Raw genomic sequence first — 6,222 nt, 5'->3', positions numbered from 1 at the left:
ATTAATTGCAGCTTTAGTATTAATCCCACATATGCCAGCCAACCAAACCAGTTTATCTTCTTACACATACATAGCTTAAAGTCTGGTCATATGTCTGATTATTTCTCTGTCTCACCAAAGCTTAGGATGGTCATGGTATTTCTTTCAGTTAGTCTAAAAATGAGGTTGTTCATTTCTTCCTCTCAGGAAGATAGTGAGATGCCGAAGGCAGAGATAAAACACCTTACTTCTAAGTGCAGACCGTGAAGATGAGCAAATTTCTTTCTTCTCTAGGTCACTTGCCAGATGGAGCACCACATGCCTCCTAAATATTCTTCCTATGATTAATGAGTCATTTGGCATAACCAAACATGGCTTACTCATAGTTTCAGGAATGAAACCCCTAAGAGTCTGTTTTTATATGTGGGCACCTAGAAGGTCACGGCTCCACATGAATTGCATGAAACATTTCATAAACTTGATAACATTACTAACTTTATGAAAGTATTAATTTGTCTTAAGGCCTCAAATTATAACTCATAAAATAGTTTCATAATTTTAAATGGTATAGTCTTGAAAAAAATTAAGAAGCATGTATATAGCTACCAGCTCTGCCATCATACAAACATATCATGCAATAATAATTTTTATTCTTGAAACTAAATTTTAAATAAAAAAATTTAAAAAGTTTAAAATCATTTAGCCTTAAATTACATTGTGTTAAATCAATGGCAGTATCTGCCAAGGTAGGCAGAAATGTCAGGTTTAATTTTAACATGCTTGAAGCATTTATTTAACCATCCGCCTACCTCCCATAGCAATATAAGAAAGTATACAGGAAATCATGTGGATATCAGTGAAACACACAAGGTAAGAACAGATATTCAGCAAAATATAATTGTATTGCTGCAAAAGTATACTCTAGGCTAACCTTCCTCTAAATCATGGGAGTATGGAACTGTAAGGTCTCATAAGCAACAAACATACTAATATTGAACTAAAGCCCATGGCACATATATCAGAATCATTGGCTAGAAAAGGCACAAACAGGTTATTTAGTTTATATTTGGACCTTACAAAACTACTGTACCTAATCACCCCTGAAAAAGTATTCTGAAAATTCACATCAGTCATAAAGCAAACCAAATTTCTCTAGCTTGTGTAAAAGCAGTCATTGTAGAAATTCTGACTTTTATTTTTATACCAATGTTCCCAAAATATAATTAGTGGAAACATTGTTTTGCAGCATGTTGATAGGCATTGCACAACTTCCCATTATCTGAATAAAATTAGTAGCAGAAAAGGTCCAATTTAAGTGAATCCACTTAGAAAGGGAATTGAATTCCATAGTACATAATTTTAAGATTTTGATTTGCACCTGTATCTTACAAAATAAAATTTGAAAAACTGAAAAACAGTTACAAGCATTATCTATTTAATGGAATTTAATTAGTATTATAATGTACTAATTTTAAAAATAAATGACATTTTAATTTTTTACATCATTTCTACTGATACCATCAAGTAATATGATATCACATTCTGAACTTCACATTGACTTTTATAAAAACCTATGAAAAGCATCAATTTTGCAAAAATATCGAAAGCTAATTCAATTTTCTTGTGTGCTTCTTAATCTTTCAATAGTCAGTCAGTCATTGCATCATTTGCAATGTTTTCATTTTGTTTACAAAGATTGTACTGTATTTGGTTGGTTTAACCACACAATACAATCAGCCATAGATTGTGCCACTAGGCTAGGGCTGAGAATCTCAAACTATATTTCCCAGTCTGCCTTGCTAGGGGCTTCCTTTACACACCACTAATAGGAAATTGTGGTAGGAAATCACAAGGCAGAAAGAGGAGAGGAACTTTGTCTTTTGTCTCTGTAGATATGAGAGTTGCTGGAGGTTTCCCTGTGGCAGCAGAAGGGGTAAGGTAAGCTTGGATTCCTACAGCCTGAATATAAGCAGGCCACTTCACTTGTTGAAGCTTATAGCCCTGGTCACTTCTGCGTTTTGGGGGGTAAATCCAAAACCAAATGTAACAAAGTCTCCAAAATGCAGCAGCAGTTGCAGGCTTGTGAGTTCCAGAACAGGAGTGGTGGCAACTTCTCAATATTACGTTTCTTTCATTTGCTCCTCCAGTGACCCCTTGTATTGCCTTTGCTCTTGTAGTCCTTTCGACAATTTTGGAATCATTTCTCTGTATTAATTGAATGTCAAACGTACCACTTGACATTTATATGCTGGTATTATCATGTGTATTATTTCTGTATGAAATCCACACAGGACTTAATTATTGTTGTTTTAACATATTTCTTTAGATTTATGCACCTATTTATAGATATTTTGTTCTTTATTTGTTTTTGCATCTTGGAATTTTTCTCTGGTATTATTCGCTTCTGTATGTACTACCTCCTTAAGAACTTCCTTTAGTAACATTTCATAAGATGAGGAGATATGGCAGGTCTACCTAATACATAGAAATAAACACAGGGAGCCATCCAAAATGGGAGGACTAAGAAACATGTCCCAAATGAAAGAACAGAACAAAGCTCCAGGAAAAAAAAAAAAAAAACTAAACAAGCAACCTACCAGACTCAGAGTTCAAACACACTGGTTATAAGGATGCTTAAAAAAAGAACCAGTCAGAAATGAAGAATATAATAACTGAAATGAAGAATACATTAAAGGAATCAAAAGTAGATTAGGTGAAGCAGAGAATCAAATCAGCGATTTAGAAAATAAGGCAGTAGTAAATACCCAATAAGAACAGCAAAAAGAAAAAAAGAATACAAAAAAACAACAACAAAAAAAACCAACAACAACAACAAAAAAAACACACACACACACAAAAACTGAGGATAGTTTAAGGGGCCTCTGGACCAACATCAAATATTCCATAATAAGGGTACCAGAAGGGGAAGAGAGAGAGCAAGGAATTGAAAATGTATTTGAAGAAATAATGACTGAAAACTTTCCTAACCTGGTGAAGGAAATAGACATACAAGCCCAGAAAGTACAGAGAGCCCCAAGCAATATAAACCCAAAGAGGCCCATGCCAAGACACATCATAATTAAAATGCCAAAGGTTAAAAACAAAGAGAGAATCTTAAAAGCTGCAAGAGAAAAACAGTTACTTACCTACAAGGGAGCTCCCATAAGACTGTGAGCTAATTTTTCAACAGAAACTTTGCAGACCAGAAGGGATTGGCAGAAAATGTTCAAAGTGATGAAAGTAGGGATCTACAACCAATATTACTCTACCCAGCAAAGCTATCATTTAGAATTGAAGAACAGATAAAGGAATTCCCAGACATGAAACAGCTAAAGGAAATTATTATCACCAAGCCAGTATTACAAGGAATGTTAAAGGGACTTCTTTAAGAAGAAGGGGGAAAACAAACAAAAGAAGATAAAAAATATGAATAATAAATGGAAATAACTATGTACCTATCAGTAATCACTTTAAATGTAAATGGATTAAATGCTCCAATCAAAAGATAGGGTGGGTGAATGGATAAGAAAACAAAACCCTTACATGTGCTGCCTACAAGAGACTCACTTCAGATTGAAAGACACACAGAGACTGAAAGTAAAGGGATGGAAATACATAATGCATTAAAATGGAAACAAACAAAATGCTGGTATAGCAATACTTATACCAGACCAAACAGACTTTAACACAAAGGCTATGACAAGAGACAAAAAAGGACCCAGTAATCCCACTTCCAAGTATTTATTGGAAGAAACTCAAAATGCTACTTCGAGGGGACATGTGCATCCATATGTTCTTTGCAGCATTGCTTACAGTGGTCAAGATGTGGAGGCAGCTTGGGTGTACATTGATGGAAGACTGGATAAAGAGGGGTGGTATTTATATAGAATAGAATATTGCTCATCCATCAAAGGGAATGGTTTCTTGCCATCTGCTGTAGCATGGATGGACCTGGAGGGTATTGTGCTGACTGGAGTATGTCAGACAGAGAAAGATAGACACAATGTTATTTCACTTATATATGGAATCTAAAGAACAAAATAAACATACAAACAAAACAGAAACAAACTCATAAATACAGAGAACATTTTGATGGTTGCCAGATAGGAAGGTGGTTGGAGAGATGGGTGAAAAGGGGAAGGAATTAAGAAGTACAAATTTGTTGTTACAAAGTAGTCATGGGGATGTAGGGTAGAGCCTAAGGAATATAGTCAATAATATTGTAATCACTATTTTATGGTGTCAAATGGGTACTAGATTTATTGGGGTGATAGGTGGAGGAAGGTTGTGGGGCAGGGTGAAAAAGGTGAAGGGATTAAGTATAAATAGGTAGTTATAAAATAGTCATGGCAATGTAAAGTAAAGCATTGACTACATTCCCTATGGAGTCAATAATATGATAGTAACTATAGTTGTATAGTGCTAGGTGGGTACTAGACTAGTCAGGTGGATCACTTCTTAAATTATATAAATGTCTAGCCATTATGCTGTACATCTGAAATTAATATAAAATAATACTGAATGTCAACGTAATTGAAAAATGTAAAAATTTAATTGGGTGAAAGGTAAAGGGGAATAAGTGGTTCAAATTTTCAGGTATAAAACAATTAAGTCATGGGGATGTAATGTATAGCCTAGGGAATACAGTCAATAATATTGTGATAGCATAGTATGGTGTCAGAGTCTGCGCTCTACTGTGGAGAGCTATAGCAAGCAGAGAAATTTTTATTTCTCAACCAGATTTTTCCCGATTTCCACCATAACACCAGTCTCACCTTTTTCTATATGGAAAGTAGCTTTTGATATTTGAAAATTATTTCATCTAATCAAACTTTTATTATTATAAGTCAAATATTTTATGTCTAAAATACCTAATGGTAATGGGGCTCGCTAGTCAAAAATAAAGTGTAACCTTAATTTATAAAAAAGAGTTAGAGATGAAACCATTTCCCTGTAGTCTGGATGTTAGTCCCCTTAAAAGGTTTTTAGCTTTTGTAACCAATATGACATTTGAGCCCCTAAAAACATTTCAGATAATAGAGAATGTAACAAATGGAAACTAATAAAAGGTATTACCACAGTCCACCATTTACAATCCCTTTAAAAAGTCTTAGGTCATTAATGTTTCCTTGCAGGCCAAAAATCACTAATGCTTTCAACATCTCAGAATTAGGAGACACAGCAGGATAAAGAAGTGGGTGTTTTATTGGTGCTTTCAGCCGTGTTGTTGGATGACCCTTCTCAGACAAATGTTGCCATATTTAAAACGAAGTGCCTATGTCACGATTAACAGATAAGAAATGACACAGGCCAACAACAAATTTAAGACAGGGAAATCTTTAATCAGAAAACACTTTGCTCATTGAACTACTTAAGCCAACTTTGTAAGTTTTAAATATCATAAACATCAGAAAAATAATGAATTTAAATACCAATACAATTTTTTTTACTTTTTCTTGTTCCACAAATCGCAATGATAAAAATATTATGTTTCATATTTATTATCTCACATTCTAGTCAGGTAAATGATTTTAAATTTTTTGAAATAGTGACTTCAAGTAAATAAGCTTTATATCTCTCATGTCTCACAAGTAGTTTCACTCCTAATGATGTCTAGTAAATACTTCCCTAACGATTTCCATTTTTATTGAATATGGGAGTGTGATTATTATACCTTACCTTAGTTTATTCAGTTGAAAGATGACCTAATTCTCATTCAATACCTAATTAACTGTATATTTATTTTGTGCCTTGCATTGTATTAATCTCTGTGTAAAATTCGGTCAGGTTTCTGTCCCTTTCTCTGCCTCTTGGAGGTGAATCAGGCAAGAGATAGAGAACCCGTGATATTTCTCCTGCATGCAACAGGCATTGTCTCAGCACAATTCTCTTTTAGACCCTTTCAGTTGGATATAGCTGAGAGCTGCCATGATGTTTTTTATCACAAGGAGAATTCAACCTGGGTATTAGGAAAATTATAGCTATAAAACTTAGCCAGACTGAAAATTTTAATCAATCTGATTCTTAATGTTAGCTTTTCCTCTGAATCTACTCCTTGAATTATGATTTCCATAATATTAAGATACGAAAAGCCTGCTGTTAGGAACACTGACACCATGTAATATATTGGTTTAAAAGATGAAATTCGTATTGGGCCTGAGAATTAAGTTTGCAAACTCTTTACAATGATGTTGCTAACTTATTTTAATATCAGAGGGATTATTCATTATGAATTTGTACCAA

This window comes from Hipposideros armiger, unplaced genomic scaffold, assembly GCF_001890085.2.
Source record: "Hipposideros armiger isolate ML-2016 unplaced genomic scaffold, ASM189008v1 scaffold_1429, whole genome shotgun sequence".
NCBI classification, from domain to species: domain Eukaryota; kingdom Metazoa; phylum Chordata; class Mammalia; order Chiroptera; family Hipposideridae; genus Hipposideros; species Hipposideros armiger.
This window is presented reverse-complemented; position numbering follows the sequence as displayed.